The following is a 20,848-nucleotide window of genomic DNA, read 5'->3' on the forward strand; positions in this document are numbered from 1 at the left end:
GAAATTCCTTCACTCAGAGAATTGTTAATCTTTGGAATTCTCTTCGTCAGAGTGTTGTGGATGCACCATCATTGAATATATGTAAAGCCTGGAGAGACATTATTTTGGTCCCTCAGGAAATTGAAGGATAGGGTGGAGTTTCTCCAGTTCTGACCTCTAGTGTGTTTGGTGGCTGTACTTTCAGCTGTGTGGCTCTAAATTCTGCCTTTTCTCCCGAACCATTCCCATCTTACTTCACTCTCTTCTTGCAATTCAATCCCAAACACCTCTGCGACCATGCTGTAGCCATCTATTTGTCCATCTCCTTATGTTACTCAGTGCCAAATCTCACTTGATGTTCCTATGAAGCACTTTGGGATACTTTATTGAGTTATATAAATGCAGGTTGTTGTGATTGTCAAGGCTTTAAGAGTTCTGAATTTTATGAGTGCTAAGGGCTAACTTTTTCAAAGAAACTTTCAGCAGTTATAGAATCATAGAGATGTACATCATGGAAACAGATCCTTCGGTCATCCAATCTACTTTGACTAGATCGAGACCACAAAGGAAAAAACAACTAAAATAGGAAAACATTCCTACTGAATTCTCAGGCACTAACTTTTCATTTCTCACATTCAATGGCTTGTGTTGTGTAAAAGGAGTGTCAGGAATGTTGAACATTAAATTGTTTTGCTGAATTTTTTTGAATTTAGAGGTACAGTTCAAGGTCTTAGGAGTGCTATCTGAAGTTTGGTCAAAGAGACAGACTTTAAACCATGTCTTAAAAGATATTAATAAAGTCCTCTCTGTGGTATCTGTACTCTTTGTCAAACAGGGCCAGTTTGACAAATCACTCCTTTTCATGTTAGTCTTGCATTCCTGCCTACAAAATGGGCGGCACGGTGGCACAGTGGTTAGCACTGCTGCCTCACAGCGCCAGAGATCCGGGTTCAATTCCCGCCTCAGGCGACTGACTGTGTGGAGTTTGCACATTCTCCCCGTGTCTGCGTGGGTTTCCTCCGGGTGCTCCGGTTTCCTCCCACAGTCCAAAGATGTGCAGGTCAGGTGAATTGGCCATACTAAATTGCCCGTAGTGTTAGGTAAGGGGTAGATGTAGATGTAGATGTAGATGTAGGGGTATGGGTGGGTTACGCTTCGGTGGGGCGGTGTGGACTTGTTGGGCCGAAGGGCCTGTTTCCACACTGTAAGGAATCTAATCTAATCTAAAAATACTTACTAACTGATCCCATTTCTAAAGCTCAGTCAGTTAATTTTTAATCTTTCGCAGATTTTTACATGACTGGTGCAGGAAATTCAGCACAGCAACATCTATCAGATAGTTAACAATGAAGTACCTCAGTAACATAATCCGAAAGCTCTGTGCCATGCATTATTGACATTGAAGGGAAACAAATGTCTTTTAGCATCGATTGAGGTAAAAGTTCAAAATTGTACCTAAAACAAGATCTGAAGCAAAGTATCAAGCATTTACACAAAGGTACTAGCATCACAGTGAGGATTAAGTGCTTGAATTTACAGTATGGCTCTGATCTGATTCTGACAGATGAGCCTGTCAACACATGGAACAGCTTCTCAATTTGGAGAGGATTCAAAAAAGGTTTACCAGGATGTTCATAAGCTCATAAGAGATTGGAGCAGAATTAGGCCATTTGGCCTATCAAGTCTGCTCTGCCATTCAGTCATGGCTCTTATGCTCCTCACCCCAATTTTCCTGCCTTCTCTCCATATCCTTTCAACCCACTGCCAATTAAAAATCTATCTAACTCCTCATTAAATTTACTCCCTGTCCCAGCATCCACTGCACTGTGGGGTAGCGAATTCCACAGATTCACAGCCCTTTGGAAGAAGTAGTTTCTCCTCAACTTTGTTTTAAATTTGCTACCCCTTATCCTAAGACTATGGCTTCTTGTCCTAGAATGCCCCACAAGTGGAAGCAGCCGCTCAACATCTATTTTATCCACACCTTTTATCACCTTGACTACCTCAATTTGTTCTTCCCTCATTCTTCTAAATTCCAGACAGCATAGACCTGACCTGTTCAATCTCTCTCCATATGACAAATCCCTCATCTCTGGGATCAATCTAGTGAACCTCCTCTGAACTGCCTTCAATGCTGTCACATCTTTCTTCAAATAAGGGGACCAAAACTGTGCACAATACTCCAGGTGCAGTCTCACCAATACCTTGTATAGTTGCAACAATACTTCCTTACCTTTATCTTCCAGTCCCTTAGTACGGTGGCTCAGTGGTTAGCATTGGTAACTCACAGCACCAGGGTCCTAGGTTCAATTCCAGCCTCAGATGAGTTTGCACATTCTCCCTGTGTCTGCATGGGTTTCCTCCTGCAGGCCAGGTGAATTGGTCATGCTAAATTGCCCATAGTGTTAGGTGCATTAGTCAGAGGGAAATGGGTTATTCTTTGGAGGGTTAGGCCGAAGGGCCTGTTTCCACACTGTAGGTAATCTAAAAGCCATCATTCTATTTGCTTTCTTTATTATTTGCATGCTAGTTTTCTGTGATTCATGAACGAGTAGACCGAGATTCCTCTACACTGGAGCATCCTGATGTCTCTCCCGATTAAGATAATAGGTCACCTTCCCATTTTTCTAACCCAAATGCATGACCTCGCACTTATCCACATTAAACTCCATCTGCCACATTTTGGGCCACTCTGCTAACCTATCTTTACCCATTTATAAGGTTCTTATTTCCTCATTGCAATTTACCGGCCCGCCTATTTTTGGGTCATCTGCAAATTTGGCTGCAGAACCTTCTACCCCTGTATCCAATGTAGATTAATGTAGATTATAAATAGCTGGGGTCCAAGGATCAAATCCTGTGGCACCCCACCAGTTACATTTTGCCATCCAAAAAAAACCCTATTTATTCCTTCTCTCTGTCTTCTGTCCATCAACTAGCCATCTATCCAGGCTAATAAATTACCCCTAATCCCATATGATCTAATCTTGTGAATTAACCTTTGGTGCGGCATCTTATCAAACACCTTCCAGAAGTCCAGGTGGATTACATTTACTACGTCCCCATTATCCACTTTGCTTGTTATTTCTTCGAAGCACTGTAGCAAATTAATCAAACATGATTTGCCCTTCACAAAACCATACTGACTCTGATGGAGAGCGTTTTGCCTTTCCAAATGTCCTGATATTGCTTCCTTGATAATTGATTCTAACACTTTCCCAACAACCGATGTTAAACTAGCTGGTCTGTAAGTTCCCACATTTTGCCGCCCTCCCTCTCTGAATAAGGGCATCTCTTAGCCATTTTGCAATCTACTGGAACCTTTCTCATGTCCAGGGAATTCTTGGATATTGTAGCCAATGGATCAACTATCTCCACTGTCACTTCCTTTATTACACTAAGATCTAGGCCATTAGGCTCGGGGGACCTGTCTATGCTCAATCTTAACAGTTTGCTTAGCACCTATCGATGTTGATTGTTTTAAGTTCTACTTTTTCTATTGCCTCTGACTTGCCCATTACAACAGGAATAGTACTGTTGTCCTCCACCGTGAAAACTGAGGGAAAGTATTGATTCAGCATCTCTGCCATCTCAGTGTTCCCCAGTATTAACTCTCCAGTTTCATCTTCCAAGGGACCAACATTCACATTAGTGACTCTCTTTCCTTTTATATACCTATAGAAGTTCTTACTATCCTTTTTCATACTTTTGTGCTAGTTTTCTTTCATAATTTACCTTAGCTCTTTTAATTAATTTTCTTGTAACCCTTTATGTATGATTGAAAGTTTCCCAATCTTCCATCTTTGCAATTTTTGCAATATAGTATATCTTAATTTTTGACTTTGTATTGTCCTTGACCTCCTTATTTAGCCATTTCTTTACCCACCTTACCATTGTCCTTTCTCATTGACATATTTTTTCGTTGTGAGGAATTGAGTAGCTCCTTAATCATCTGCCACTGCTCATCTGCTGACTTACCATTTAGCCTTCCTGCCCAATCCACCCAGGCCAAATCTGTCCTCATGTCTATGTAACTTCCTTTGTTTAATTGCAGAATACTACTGTGGGACTCCACTTTCTCACACCCAAACTGAATTTTGAATTCTATCATATTATGGTCACGACTCCCTAGAGGATCCTTAACTATGAAGTCATCAATTAATCTCTCCTCATTACGCAATACCAAATCCAGATATTGCTGGGAATGGAAGGTTTGAATTATAAAAATAGGTGAGATAGACTGGAACATTTTTCACTGAAGCATAGGATGTTGAGGGGGTGACCTTATAAAAAATTATAAAATCATGAGGGGCAGAGTTAAGATGAATAGCAAGGGTCTTTTCCATAGGGTGGGGGAGTTCAAAGCTAGGGGGCATATCTTTAAGGTGAGAGGAGAAAGCTTTAATTCTTTTTACACTGAGAGTGGTTTGTATGTGGAATGAACTGCCAGAGGAAGTGGTAGATGCAGGTACATTTACAACCTTTAAAAGAATATACACAAATCGGAAAAAGTTTGGAGGGATATTGGCTCAATGCAGGCAAGTGGGAGTAATTTGCTTTGGAAATGTGGTCAGTGCGGACTAGTTGGACCAAAAGGTCTGTTTCCATGCTGTATGGACATGACAACACCATCTCCTACAAGTTCGCCTCAAAATCACTTACTTTGACTGGAGCAGTTGGAACTGCTCCAACTTGAGCAATTGGAACTGACTTGGGAACTTCTTATTTCATTCAGTGCCTTTGGGTAAAAGTCCTGAAACTTCCTTCCTAACAGCACTGGGAGTTATGGGGACAAAGTAGGAAAGTAGAGCTGAGGATTATCAGCCATTATCTCATTATTTCAGAGCAGACTTGATGGGCTGAATGGCCTACTTTTGCACCCTCATCTTGTGGTCTTATGTGGATGTACAAATTGCAGCTGTTCAAGGAGCCAGCTCACCACCACCTTCTCAGAGAAAATTAAGGATATGAAATGAATGTTGAAGTGTTCAACAACATCCACATTCAATGAATGAAAAGGAAGTTAGTTATACCTTCACCTGGTTGATGAGAAGATACCCATTTTACATCTGATCTGATTTGAAGTCAACAGAATATAAAATAGAGCAGGTTGTTAAACAGGCAGTTGATCTAATCCTGACAGTTTTAAACAAATTGCATACCCCAGTTACCACATAATCTGCTTTCATAATGTTGTCTCTGCTTGAATAGGGATACAGGAGTTCTGAACAAAATCGAAATAAAATACAATATATTTCAGAGAAAGAAAATCGCCTAGTTCATTAATCACAGTCTAAGCAAACTGTTCCATCAATTCAGAGGACAGACTTTCATTTAAGATATCAAAAACACAGAACTTAAGAAAACATTAAATTAATCTCCCAACTCTTTACCTCAAGCATCTGCACAACAGGTGGTAGGCATTTAAATGGCATAAGTAGATAAAGGATTTTAGGAGGAACTCAATATTACAGTGGTAGTGTCCCTATCCCTCGAAGTCTGGGTTTAAGTTCCAATTGCTCCAGAGGTGTGGATAAACTTCTCTGAACAGGTAGGTTAATTTGAAAATATCTAGACAAAGGCTTTTGTCTGTAAACCTCCCAATGTTATTTGACTGTTCTACATTGCTATTCATTCATTTACTGAAACAGAGGCCATCCTGTGTTCCACAACCATTGATTTACATTTCATTGTTCAATAACAAACACCAGATTGCTTTCTCCCTTCCTACCTTACACCCTGTACTGGAAAAAATATCTCTTTTATTAATAAAATTAATCGAATTACAAATGACAAAAGCTAAAACTGACAACTGAAAAGGAGGACTAACATTAATCTCATGCATTCCCTCCCCACCAGATTCCCATAGATTTGAATCAAAAACCAATTCTTTTGTGTTTTCCCACTGCTGAAGGACAGTTTTTGAAAAATATCTTTATTATAAAGAAATCCCACCACTAAATTTACAAATGACAAATTAAAACTGTCCACTTGACCATTCTTAAAGGAACCATCATTTACAAAACTGTCTCTATAAAATTCTACCCTTGCATTAATGTTTACTCTGCTATTCCTGGTTATAGTCCAACAGGTTTAATTGGAAACACTAGCTTTCGGAGCACTGCTCCTTCATCAGGTGGTTGTGACAACCACCTGATGAAGGAGCGTCGCTCCGAAAGCTAGTGTTTCCAATTAAACCTGTTGGACTATAACCTGGTGTAGTGTGATTTTTAACTTTGTACACCCCAGTCCAACACCGGCATCTCCAAATCATGTCTGCTATTCTTGACTTTGTACTCCTCTCTCAAATATATGGAAATACACATATGATTTCAGACATTCCCTCTTTGCCCCTAAAAACCCCTAAACTATTCAGACGATGTTAACAGGAACCATTTCTAAATCTGAGCATTAGTCCAGTGAAGTTGATTTCAGAGATCACATTGTGTACCATTTTTATTTAGTCCTCACTTCACTAAAACATACAGTTTAGTTTCTAAAGGTTATCTGCCTCCACTTCCTGCAGTAACAGAAAATCTCAGTGCATCTTCTTTACAACTAATCATGTTGAAGAGTCCTGAATTTACTAAAACTGTGCTAATGATCACACCAGCTGATGAGCTGTGAATCTATATAGCTCATTCAGCACCTTTTTGTGTTTCAAGTGGCCCAGTTTTAAAGCAAAGCTTCAGTTTTAAACAGTTCCAAAGTTAGTATATTACACAGCTATGGCGGAAAGTTACTAAGAGTTGTTACAATTATTAGATTGAAAAAAAATAGAAAGACCAAAAGAATAGACAAATAAAATTTGTCTCTTATTGTTCCTGATCTGTTGCTGCTTGAAGATTTTCCCTCCTGATGTGAAGCAGATTGGAAATTTAAAGCTAGTCTGAATTCAGCGGCTGCCACGGGATCTGTGGTTAAATGGTTTCAGGTTTCTCCCTCAGGTGGAGTGAGCTGAATAGCTTCTGGAGGGTGTGAAGGCTCACTTAATTTGCTTTTATGGCACTGTGGTCCAAACATGGACAAAGTGGATGAATTTCAGAAGCGAGATAAGAGTGACAGACATTGTCATTAATGCTGCATTTGATCAAGTGTAGCATCAAGGAGCCCTTGCAAATCTGGAATTAATGGGAACCCGGGGGCAAACTTACCACTGGTTAGAGTCATACCTGGCTCATAGGAAGATTGTTGTGGTTGTTGGAGGTCAGTCATCATGGCTTCAGAACATCTCTGCGGGAATTCTTCAGGGTAGTGTCCTAGGCCAATTCATCTTCAGTTGCTTCATCAAAGGCCTTCCCTCCATCATATGGTCAGAAATGGGGATGTTCACCAATGATTGCACAATGTTCAGAATCACTTGTGAATCCTCAGATACTGAAGCAGTCCATGTTAAAATGCACTAAGATCTGGACACTATCCAGGCTTGCGCTGACAAATAGCAAGTAACATTTGTACCACACAAATGGCAGGCAATGACCATCTCAAATAAAAGATAAACTAACTACATCCCTTTGATATTCAATGGTGTTACCATCACTGAAAACACCACAATCAACATCCTGGGGGTTACCATTGACCAGAAACTTAACTGGACTCACCATTAAAATACAGTTGCCACAAGAGCTAGTCAGAAGCAAGGAATACTGCAGTGAGTGACTGACCTCCTGACTAGCTACAAGGAACAAGTCAGGAGTATGATGGAATACTTCCCAGTTACCTGGATAGGTACAACTCCAACAACACTCAAGAAGCTTGATACCAGCCAAGACAAAGCTGCCTGCTTGATTGGTATCACATCCACAAGCATCCACTCCTGCCACCACTGCACTCAATAGCAGCAGTGTATTATCTACAAGTTGCATTGCAGAAATTCACCAAAGATCCTCAGACAGCACCTTCTAAACCCACAACTGCTTTGATCTCGAAGGACAAGGGCAGCAGATACATGGGAACACTACCACCAAGACATCCCCGTCAAACCACTCACCATCCTGACTTGGAAATATATTGTCATTCTTTATCTGTTCATCGGTTAGCATCCTGGAATTTCCTCCCTAATGGTATTGTGGGTCAACCCACAGCACGTGGACTGCAGTGGTTCAAGAGGGCAGCTCACCACCAACTTCTCAAGGGCAACTAATGATGGGCAATAAATACTGGTCAGCCAGTGAAGCCCACATATCATAAAGGAATAAAAGAAGTAATATTTTTAACAAAGAAAAGTCAACTATACTGAAAATCTTCATTGTAGGGTCCTTCCAGTCTCTTGTCTTTCCCCAAAACCTTTGAATTCTCACACCGTTGGAAGGACCTGCTGTCTTATTCAAGGGGTTAAACAAATTCTAAATGTGTCTTTATGATTAATTCTGAGATAATGCATCAGCTTCTCTTCCATTCTGGTTTAAATGAATCAACAATGGACAGTCATGTGACTCCTTGGACAACTTTTTAGCCTGCTTGTGTTCATTCAAAGTGAGATCAGTGTTTTGTACAGTATAGCACATTACGATGCTGTAAGACAGGATTTGAGGAGCATACGTTGGGAGCATAGGCTGTCAGGGAAGGATGTGGTGGAAATGTGGAACTTTTTCAAAGAGCAGATACGACGTGTCCTTGATATGTATGTACCTATCAGGCAGGAAAGAAATGGTCATGTGAGGGAGCCTTGGTTGACGAGGGAGGTTGAATGTCTAGTAAAGAGGAAGAAGGAGGCTTACATAAGGTTGAGGAAACAGGGTTCAGACAGAGCAGTGGAGGGATACAGGATAGCCAGAAGGGATCTGAAGAAAGGGATTAGGAGAACTAAGAGAGGGCATGAAAAATCCTTGGCGGATAGGATCAAGGATAACCCCAAGGCATTTTATGCGTATGTGAGAAACTTGAGAATGACGAGAACGAGGGTAGGTCCGATCAAGGACAGTTGTGGGAGACTGTATTGAGTTGGAAGAGATAGGAGAGGTCTTGAATAAGTACTTCTCTTCAGTATTTACGAACGAGAGGGACCGTATTGTTGAAGAGGAGAGTGTGAAACGGACTGTTAAGCTAGAAGAGATACCTGTTAGGAACGAAGATGTGTTGGACATTTTGAACAACTTGAGGATAGACAAGTCCCCCGGGCCTGACGGGATATATCCTAGGATTATGTGGGAATCAAGAGAGGAAATTGCAGTACCGTTGGCAATGATCTTCTCGTCTTCACTGGCAACGGGGGTGGTACCAGGGGACTGGAGAGTAGCGAATGTTGTGCCCCTGTTCAAAAAAGGGAATAGGGATAACCCTGGGAATTACAGGCCAGTTAGTCTTACTTCTGTGGTAGGCAAAGTAATGGAAAGGGTACTGAGGGATAGGATTTATGAGTATCTGGAAAGACACTGCTTGATTAGGGACAGCCAGCACGGATTTGTGAAGGGTAGGTCTTGCCTTACAAGTCTTATTGAATTCTTCGAGGAGGTGACCAAGCATGTGGATGAGGGTAGAGCAGTGGATGTAGTGTACATGGATTTTAGTAAGGCATTTGATAAGGTTCCCCATGGTAGGCTTATGCGGAAAGTCAGGAGGCATGGGATAGAGGGAAATTTGGCCAATTGGTTAGAAAACTGGCTAACCGGTCAAAGGCAGAGAGTGGTGGTAGATGGTAAATATTCAGCCTGGAGCCCAGTTACAAGTGGAGTTCCACAGGGATCAGTTCTGGGTCCTCTGCTGTTTGTAATTTTTATTAATGACTTAGATGAGGGAGTCGAAGGGTGGGTCAGTAAATTTGCAGATGATACGAAGATAGGTGGAGTTGTGGACAGTGAGGAGGGCATTTGTCGTTTGCAAAGGGACTTAGATATGATGCAGAGCTGGGCTGAGGAGTGGCAGATGGAGTTCAACCCTGCCAAGTGTGAGGTTGTCCATTTTGGAAGAACAAATAAGAATGCGGAATACAGGGTTAATGGTAGGGTTCTTAGTCAGATGGAGGAACAGAGGGATCTTGGGGTCTATGTACATAGATCTTTGAAAGTTGCCACTCAGGTGGATAGAGTTTGTAAGAAGGCCTATGGAGTATTATCGTTCATTAGCAGAGGGATTGAATTCAAGAGTCGTGAAGTGATGTTGCAGCTGCACAGGACTTTGGTTAGGCCACAGTTGGAGTACTGTGTGCAGTTCTGGTCGCCTCACTTTAGGAAAGATGTGGAAGCTTTGGAGAGGGTGCAGAGAAGATTTACCAGGATGTTGCCTGGAATGGAGAGTAGGTCGTACGAGGATAGGTTGAGAGTTCTCGGCCTTTTCTCGTTGGAACGGCGAAGGATGAGGGGTGACTTGATAGAGGTTTATAAGATGATCAGAGGAATAGATAGAGTAGACAGTCAGAAACTTTTTCCCCAGGTACAACAGAGTGTTACAAGGGGACATAAATTTAAGGTGAAGGGTGGAAGGTATAGGGGAGATGTCAGGGGTGGGTTCTTTACCCAGAGAGTGGTGGGGGCATGGAATGCGCTGCCCATGGGAGTGGTAGAGTCAGAATCATTGCCGACCTTTAAGCGGCATTTGGATAGGTACATGGATGGGTGCTTAATCTAGGTTAGAAGTTCGGCACAACATCGTGGGCCGAAGGGCCTGTTCTGTGCTGTATTGTTCTATGGTTCTATGGTTTCTATAATAACATTTGTGACACATGCTACACAACAGACTGCCATTCAGTATCTGGCGGTGAAGTATGTGTGACACAACACATTTCAGAAGTACTTCTGCTGGTTACTACATGTGTCAACATGTTACTTCATTCATAGTCTCTTTCTATGCTGTGACTTGTCTATGTTTCTATGCTTTAATAGAATCTCCAAACTAACCAAATCTGTCCACGCATTAGTCACAATGCACAGGAAATTAGGAGGGCTTGTATGATTTCAACTAATTAGTAATCTATACATTACAAGGTTTCGCTTGAGCCTTGGAGACAGGCGTAATGATTACCTGCACATATACTACCTTGATAATTCTTTACGTAAGTATATTCAGAGACAACAGGAAGGTGAAGTATAATTTGGCTTATATAAAATTTATGGCATTGATTTGCATTAACAAATGGTGGAACAGATTTTGATGTAACATTCTCTAAATTGCAGTATCCAATGCTTCCAACTGTTTCTTGGGATCACATGGAGTGAAACAAATTGGTTGAATACTGGCATCTGTGATGTGGAAGAGCTCAGAAGGAAGCCCAGATGGATCATCAACTTAGCATTTCTCACTGAAGATATATGCAAATACTTCAGCCTTGTCTTTTCCTGCATCATTGAAGATGGGGATATTATGGAACCTCCTCCTATTAGTTGTTTAATTTTTCACCACCATTCATAACTGGATGCAGCATACTGCAGAGCTTATATCTGATTCATTAGCTGTACGATTGCTTAGCCTTGTCTATTGCATGCTGCTTTTGCTATTCAGTATGCAAATCAGGATACAGCTTCATCAGAATAACATTGCATTTTTAGGTATTCTTTGTGTTGCTCCTGGCTTGCTCTCCTTCACTTGAGCCAGGAAATGATCTCCTGGCTTGGTGGCATTGATAGAGTGGGCTGAGCCCTGATTACAGATTGTTATTGAATGTCCCTAGTGGCCCACAACGCTTCATGGATATTCAGTTTTGAATTGCTAGTTTTGTTCAATATCTGTCCATTTAGCATAGTAATAATGCAACACAACACGATGGAGGGCATCCTCAACGTGAAAATGGAACTTCACCTCCACAATGACTGTGCAGTGATCACTTTTACTGATACAGTTGTGGATGCATGTATGACACCTAGATTGGTGAGGTCAGGTAGATTCTTCCCACTTGTTGTAGTATCAGACTAGCAGCTATGTTCTTTAGGACTCAGCCAGCAAGTAATTATGCTATTTGAAATAACTCCACAAAGGCCGGTATCACAAAGTCACCCTTTATTTACATGTGAATAGTAATTGACACTCGTCTGGCTTCCTTAGAGGCAGCCTGACACTTTTTTCAAATTTGTCGGCCAGGGCTTCCAGATTGAATAGGTTAAAGTCCTAATCAGGGAAATCTTATTCAATGAGGTCCACCTGTCTGGTCTCATTATAATCATTACACTACAGAATCACTCTTGGTGATAAACATTGAATTTCCCCAAACAAAGGATATTCTGTGTTCTTGCCATCCTCAGTACTTCCTCCAAGTGGTGATCAACATGGAGCAGAACTGGTTCATCAGCTGAGGGTGGTGGTAAATGGTAATCAGCAAGACTTACAGAAAGAAACACTTGCATTCACATAGGACGTTTCACAATTTCTGTGTGAAACTGATAACAGAACATGGAGCCCTTTTGAAGTGTATTCACTGTGGTAATGTACAGAACTAATATATCTTCAGAAAGACATAGGGAAATAAGAAATGTAAAGTGGCACACTGGTACTTCAAATGATACTCTTCTGAGATTGCAAGTGAGCAATGTTTCTGAAGGAAGATAAGGAAATATATTATTGTACATTTAACCCCTTGAGTACCTGAGCTGTGAATTCCTCAAGTTAACCTTATTGCATGAACTGAAAACTGTTCCATTGCTCAGAACTAACATTCAATACAGAAAAGTATCAATTTAAAAGTAAATTTACAGCATTTGAGCACATTCTTTATTCAGAATCAAACTACCATGTTAGCAGAGTGTATGAGAGGCAGATCTAGCTAACCCAGATGCTGTCTCATAGCAATACATTTGAAGGTACTTGATACACTGACATATTGTAACATGTCAAGCAGAACTGAACAAACAGAACCTCCACCTGTCATACTCTGCAAACTTGGCTGACCAAAATATTAAAAACATTTCTACGCTGGTTGTTAACATTTCAATTGTAAGAAGCTGTAGCCTTCATTTGTGTGACACCTTATCAGGTCGCTCAAAGTCCCAAAGAATGCAACAGTATCACCTGGATGCAGGACTGCAAGCAGTTACCGTTGCTGGGACTGCAAACAGTCTTGAAGAAGAGGTGCCAATGGACCTGAACTTTCAGTTAAGAAGGTTACGGCTGGAATCCATGCAGTAAGGGCAGAGAGGAAAAACAGACCAGGGGAAATACTCTGTGGACCTCCGATGGACATATTGTGCCTGATAAGAAGGCAAGACCCTGGCCCAGCCACAATGTCGCTAGGTGGAACACTTGGTATTGTCCTCTGCCATTGCGGAAAAATCAAAGTGGTGGTGGGTGAAGACATTAAGTAGCCATTAATTGTTCGGACATGGGTAAAATACCCATAAGGCTGGGCGGCACGGTGGCACAGTGGTTAGCACTTCTGCCTCACAGCGCCAGAGACCGGGGTTCAATTCCCACCTCAGGTGACTGTCTGTGTGGAGTTTGCACATTCTCCCCGTGTCTGCGTGGGTTTCCTCCGGGTGCTCCGGTTTCCTCCCACAGTCCAAAGATGTGCCAGTCAGGTGAATTGGCCATGCTAAATTGTCCTAGTGTTAGGTAAGGGGTAAATGTGGGGGTATGGGTGGGTTGCGCTTCGGCGGGGCAGTGTGGACTTGTTGGGCCGAAGGGCCTGTTTCCACACTGTAAGTAATCTAATCTAATCTAAAAAAAAGTATGGGCAGACAAAGACATATAGCCACTGCCAGAGTGCTCACTTTTTTGTTGCTCCTGCCTGCTAGTCCTTCCTTGAGTACAGAACTCCCCACTAAATACCAAGGGTACACCTCTACCGAGTGGACTGCATTAGTTCATAAAGGCATCACCTTTTCCGGGGCGATTACACATAGGCCATAAATACTGGCCCTGCACAAGAAGCTCACATAGCTGGAACGAATCAGAATATCTCCATCTGCATAGTCATTTTGGGATGAAATAGCGGTATAAGAACTGAGAGCATTACGCTACCCTTACAACTTGAGGGTAACCAATATTCTCCCACATTTTCACAAACACTGGACAGAAGGAAATCTTCTCCCTTTAAATCAAAATTGTGTCTTTACCAAAGTGCAAGCAGCACATCCGAGCAAATTAGCCAACGAGGGAAATGTTTTTTCTAAAATGTGAGTGATTATCATGATTTTTAAAATTTTGATATATGTATTTTTGGTCACAGTGCAGGCTGGCAGGGATGCAGTGGTGAAGTGTGGAAGGAATGACACCTTTGGCAACTTGCCCATTCAGTTACTGACATTCAGCAGAGCACAGAGCACCAGTTGTAACTATACTATGTGTATAATTATAGTCCGCAGTAGAAACATTTCAAAGAAGCATAATACAAATAGAAGCAAGTATTGTAAAATCTCTATCATACTTTGTTCTCCTTGATGCAAACACACACACACACTGATTTAGCAAACTTCTGAAGCAAAGGATAGGCAATTTTCAATTTCCACTTGCAACTAGCTTCTTAAACCTTCAGTCAAACCTTCCCCACTTACAGAGCCACAATGACCTTAGCTCTAAACCTCTTTTTCTCCCTCGGCATGACTGCTTCCCCCTGCCACCTACAAGGATGAAAGCCACTTGAAGTTTCTTTCCTCCCAAGCTCCCATTCATATCTGAGGTAGTCCAATGCCAAAGGGTTTAATGTGACAATTTAATTGAACTGCTAACCCATCCACCCATTCATCAATGCACAACTGGGCACTTGCAGCTGAAAAGTGGGAAAGGAGCCATCAGATTTGGGCCAGTATTTGTTGTAATGATATTTCTTTGCTCTTCAAGCCCGAAAGCACATACCTTCTCATTTGCTTCTGAAGATATACGATACAATTCAATACAGCTCAGGAACAGGACCTGCAGCCCAACAAGCCTGTGACAATTTCAAATCCATTTTTCGACCTGCCACTTATTGCCCATGCATGGTTTATACCCCTCTATTCACCACTCAGTCACATATCTATCAAGGTACACCTTAAATGTTTCTAACATGCTTACTTCCACCATCTTCACTGGCAGTGCATTCTAGGCACCTATCACCCTCTGTGTGAAAAAATTACCCTGCATTTTCCCCCTCTCCCCTGCATTTAGCCTCTCTCACCTTGAGCCTGTGCTGTCTTGTAGTTGACCTTTCCATCCTTTGAAAAAAAACCTGATGATCCTGATGCTTCTCATAATTTTGTAGACCTCTATTAGTTTGTCCCTCAGCCTCTGTCTTTCCCTGTGAAAACAATCCAGGTCCATCCAATTTCTTCTCATAACTATAATCCTCCAGACTAGGCAACATTTTGGTAAACCTGCTGTTCACCCCTGAACTTCTGAACTCAAAACAGATTCGCCAAAATTTCTCATAACCTCTTTCATGCTCTATAAAATTTCTTTTTATTCCCAAAAGGACAAAATGCTTGTAAACATTTTCAGGACGGCTGGTTGGTTAGCTATTTCAAACCCATGCCAGATGTCTAGAAGCCTCATCAAGTCATAGGTTCAAGACCTGCCTTCATTGATGCTGACACAACAGGACAGGTTGAGACTGCTATAAAGTCACAAAACGTGTTCAAAGAAATATTTTAAATGCCTCCCATGGCCTACAAATGTCTCCCTACTCCTTTTCCCACTGTAAATCATTTTGTTCAACATTCAATCTTCCTCTTTTATCTTTTTTCTCTGTCTGTGCCTCATGCAACTTCTCTGAGCCAGGGGTAAATGGACAAGTACAATATCTAGGTTGATGTTTTGGTACAGGACAAAGGGAGAGCTACAAAATTGGTGCTGTCTTTTGAAAGAGGAATAACAACAAGGTTACATCTGCCTGATCAGAAGGTTATGAATTCTCAAGGCTCTATTTAAATAATGTTTCTGGAGTTATCCCAGTCTCCTGGTCAACATTAATTTCTGAAACAACATAATCAAGTACAACACCTTAAATTTGAAAAATACATTTACTGTGGTGAAACAGCAAAGACCTCAACAAGAGTAATATCAGTAAAAGTGTTTTGACATTTTAAATGCACATAGATTGGGTGGCATAGTGGCACAATGGTTAGCACTGCTGCCTCACAGCAGTAGAGACCAGAGTTCAATTCCTACCTCAGGCAACTGTCTGTGTTGATTTTGCACAGTATCCCCATGTCTGCATGGGCTTCCTCCCACAGTCCGAAGATGTGCAGGTTAGGTGAATTGGCCAAGCTAAATTGACCATAGTGTTAGGTGAAGGGGTAAATGTAGGGGTTTTGGAGGGTCGGTGTAGACTTGTTGGGCCGAGGGGCCTGTTTCCACACTGTATGTAATGTAATGTAATCTAATCTACATAAGGGGAAAGCAGATCAAATGCCCAAAAGAGGCTACTTTTAGAGTCATAGAGATATACAGCACGGGAACCGACGCTCCGGTCCACCTCGTCCATGCTGACCAGATATCCCAACCCAATCTAGTCCCACCTACCAGCACCTGGCCCACATCCCACCAAACCCTTCCAAACCATATACCCATCCAGATGCCTTTTAAATGTTACAATTGTTCTAGCGTCCACCACTTCCTCTGGCAGCTCATTCCATACACGTACCACCCTCTGCGTGAAAGAGTTGCCCCTTGGGTCTCTTTTATATCTTTCCCCTCTCACCCTAAACCTGTGCCCTCTAGTTCTGGATGCCCACACTCCAGGGAAAATACTTTGTCTATTTATCCTATCCATGCCCTCATGATTTTATAAACCTCTATAAGGTCACACCTCAGCCTCCGATGGTTCAGGGCAAACAGCCCCAGCCTGTTCAGCCTCTCCCTACAGCTCCAATCCTCCAACTCTGGCAACATCCTAGAAAATCTTTTCTGAACCCTTTCAGGTTTCACAACATCTTTCCAATAGGAAGGAGACCAGAATTGCATGCAATATTCCAACAGTGGCCTAACCAATGTCATATACAGCCGCAACATGACCTCCCAACTCTTATACTCAATATTCGGATCAATAAAGGAAAGCATACCAAACACCTTCTTCGCTATCCTATCTACCTGCGACTCCACTTTCATGGAACTACAAACCTGCACTCCATGGTCTTATTGTATAGCAACGCTCCCTAGGACCTTACCATTAAGTGTATAAGACCTGCTCTGATTTCCTTTCCCAAAATGCAGCACCTTGCATTTATCTGAATTAAACTCCATCTGCCACTTCTCAGCCTATTGGCCCATCTGATCAAGATCCTGTTGTAATCTGAGGTAACCTTCTTCACTGTCCACCACACCTCCAATTTTGGTGTCATCTGCAAACTTACTAACTGTACCTCTTATGCTCACATCCAAATCATTTATATAAACGATGAAAAGTAGTGGAACCAGCACCGATCCTTGTGGCACTCCACTGGTCACAGGCATCCAGTCTGAAAAACAACTCTCCACCACCACCCTCTGTCTTCTACCTTTGAGCCAGTTTGTATCCAAATGGCAAGTTCTCCTTGTATTCCATGCGATCTAACCTTGCTCACCGGTGTATCATGGGGAACCTCGTCGAACGCCTTACTGAAGTCCATATAGATCACATTTACCGCTCTACCCTCATCAATGCTCTTTGTTACTTCCTCAAAAAACTCAATCAAGTTTGTGAGACATGATTTCCCACATACAAAGCCATGTTGACTATCCCTAATCAGCCCTTACCTTTCCAAATACCTGTCCCTCAGGAATCCCTCCAACAATTTGTCCACCACCGATGTCAGGCTCACTGGTCTATAGTTCCCTGGCTTGTCCTTACCACCCTTCTTAAAGAGTGGCACCACGTTAGCCAGCCTTCAGTCTTCTGGTACCTCACCTGTGATTATCAATGATACAAATATCTCAGCAAGAAGCCCAGCAATCACTTCTCTAGCTTCCCACAGAGTTCTAGGTTACACCTGATGAGATCCTGGGGATTTAGCCACCTTCATGCGTTTCAAGACAACCAGCACTTCGTCCTCTGTAATATGGACATATTTCAAGGTATCACCATCAATTTCCCTACATTCTATATTTTCCATATCCTTTTCCACACGGAATACCGGTAGAACTACGCATTTGGATACAGAACTGGCTCAAAGGTAGAAGAGAGAGGGTGGTAGTGGAGGATTGTTTTTCAGACTGGAGGCCTGTGACCAGTGGAGTGCCACGAGGATCGGTGCTGGGTCCTCTACTTTTTGTCATTTACATAAATGATTTAGATGCGAGCACAAGAAGTATAGTTAGTAAATTTGCAGACGCCACCAAAATTGGAGGTGTCGTGGATAGTGAAGAGGGACATCTCAGATCACAACAGGATCTTGATCAGATGGGCCAATGGGCTGAGAAGTGGCAGATGGAGTTTAATTCAGATAAATGCGAAGTGCTGCATTTTGGGAAAGCAAATCTTAGCAGGACTTATACACTTAATGGTAAGGTCCTGGGATGTGTTGCTGAACAAAGAGACCATGGAGTGCAGGTTCATAGCTCCTTGAAAGTGGAGTCGCAGGTAGATAGGATATGCTTTCCTTTATTGGTCAGAGCATTGAGTACAGGAGTTGTGAGGTCATGTTGCGGTTGTACAGGGCATTGGTTAGGCCACTGTTGGAATATTGCATGCAATTCTGGTCTCCTTGAGATGGTGTGAAACTTGAAAGGGTCCAGAAAAGATTTACAAGGATATTGCCAGAGTTGGAGGATTTGAGCTACAGGGAGGGGTTGAATAGGCTAGGGCTGTTTTCTCTGGAGCGTTGGAGGCTGAGGGGTGACCTTATAGAGGTTTACAAAATTATGAGGGGCATGGATAGGATAAATTGACAAAGTCTTTTCCCTGGGGTCGGGGAGTCCAGAACTAGAGGGCATGGGTTTAGGGTGAGAAATGAAAGACAAAAAAGAGACCTAAAGGGCAGGTTTTTCACGCAAAGGGTAGTACATGTACAGAATGAGCTGCCAGAGGAAGTGGTGGAGGCTGGTACAATTGCAACATTTAAAAGGCATTTGGATGGGTATATGAATAGGAAGGGTTTGGAGGGATATGGGCCGGGTGCTAAATTGGGATGGGATATCTGGTCGGCATGGATGGGTTGAAAGAAGGGTCTGTTTCCATGCTGTACATCTCTATGACTCTATGACTCTATAAATTGGAGAAATACGCTTTTTATTGTCTCCTGTGCAGAAGTGCAACAGATGTTAAAGAAACCTCTGCATAATTAGGAACAACATTCAATGTGTGTGGTCACAGGAACTGAGTACCAAACTGTGAGCTGCTGTGGATGTAAGGAAAAGGAGGAAACACTTGGATTTCTGTTATATTTTTCCTGACCTCTGGAAATCATGTGTGAAAATCTTTTGTACTTGGATCTCACAACTGGGATTTTAAAAGATATCCGTTATAGCATGTGTAATTGGAATTAGGATTATAAATATCCCAAACTAATTTCACCGAGGTCCTACAAATTGCACAAGAGAGGAGCATTCATCCTCTCACCCTGGATCCCATGAATGAAAAGACAGTGTGCTGGCCCAGTGGATCATTCAGTACCACAGGCAAGTTGCTAAATTTCCTCAATCAATCAAAATGACGATGGCATGAAATTCTGTAAGAAAGAGAAAAAAAATAATACCAATAAATATAGGCAAATGCAGCCAGACGCAAAGGTGTTGTCTGATTGCAAGAACGTAACGGGTTTCTGAATGTTTGTAAAAGCTTCCAGCTGAATAAACAAGTGAACCAGTGGGATAGGTGAAGTGCAAATAAAGCAGCTCTTTACCGTATGTTGCCGGGTTTGTAAGTAGACAGTGAAAATATTTCACTAGTACATCTCACAAATATCACAGTTCCAGTGTCACGCAGTAACCCGATAATGGATTGATACATACTGATATGTTCCTGACAGACTCTTCTATAAACCATTGGGTTTGTGCAGCAGAAAGAAAGTTTATCAGGTCAAGTTTTATTCGAAATTGGAGAATTTTCAATAAATGAAAATGAAATAATTCTAATCTATACAGCAACTTTCACAAGCTCAGGACATGCTTAAGTGCTTTACAATAAATGAAATATTTTAAAGGTGTTGCAATGTAGAAAATGATACTTGCGCGCAGCATGATCCCACAGCGAGCAATATAATAATGATTAGAGATTCTGATTTTTAGCAATACAGTTTGAGGAACAATACTGGCTAGAAATACTAAGAAGATCTCTTTTTTAAATAGGATTCATAGATTATTTTACATCCACATGCAGAGGGAAGATGGGCCTTGTTTAAAATCCTAGCTGAAAGTTAGCACTTTAACTCACAAACTGCTGAATCGGAGGTGAAAGCATGAACAGTAAGCCAATGAGGGAAGATGAGAAAAATCTCAAGGTACTAATTACATGATATGATAATTATACTTCATATGGAGCGCTGTTTGGGTCCATATACCAATGAACTGCTCTCGACAGGTAAAGTAAAACCAAGTATTTGAACAGGTTTCTGGTATTCCAGGCCAGAAGTCATCAGCATTAGAATCTCAGTCATCAGTAAAGTAGTTACAATTAGTAAAGCCAGTAAAGGGTTGCTTGATTGTGAGACAAAGACTATTGGATATTGGCCTCCAAAGTGGTGGAATGGCATATAATGTGAACACAGCCTAATACAGAACCACAGACTCTTGTGTCACCAAAGTCTTACCAGACCAGAGGGTAGCTCTTCATTAGAGAGAGAAGATTGGTGGTAATTTAACATGAGGGCCACCATACCTCAGGTAAGTGGAGAGATTGAAAAAGAGGGTATTTTGTGGTAACCTCAGCCAGTGATGGGAATTGAACCCATGTTATTGTCATTACAAACCAACCACCCAGCCAAGTGAGTGAACCCAATTCCCATCACAGATTCTACACTTTCAATACACATGTACCCTCCATAACCACCAACTCAGTATGAGTTGTTGGCACAGGTCGTGGAGAGGTGGCAACGAGCTGAAGCCAGACATTTCC

The 20,848-nt window shown here is 41.9% G+C and overlaps 1 protein-coding gene across 15 annotated transcripts in view; it reads right to left on the reverse strand.

The window, feature by feature from the left end:
• Positions 1-20,848, reverse strand: part of col7a1l (collagen type VII alpha 1-like) — a 428,727-nt gene that overhangs the window by 391,864 nt on the left and 16,015 nt on the right. Inside the window, exon 2 of one of the 15 annotated variants that reach the window (XM_072562896.1) lies at positions 17,554-17,704. The exons of the other annotated variants lie outside the window; for them this stretch is intronic. The gene's annotated coding sequence lies outside the window, so the exon portion shown is untranslated. The remainder of the gene's footprint in view (positions 1-17,553; positions 17,705-20,848) is intronic. 15 annotated transcript variants of the gene reach the window in all.

This window comes from Chiloscyllium punctatum, chromosome 44 (genome assembly GCF_047496795.1).
Source record: "Chiloscyllium punctatum isolate Juve2018m chromosome 44, sChiPun1.3, whole genome shotgun sequence".
Taxonomy (NCBI): Eukaryota; Metazoa; Chordata; class Chondrichthyes; order Orectolobiformes; family Hemiscylliidae; genus Chiloscyllium; species Chiloscyllium punctatum.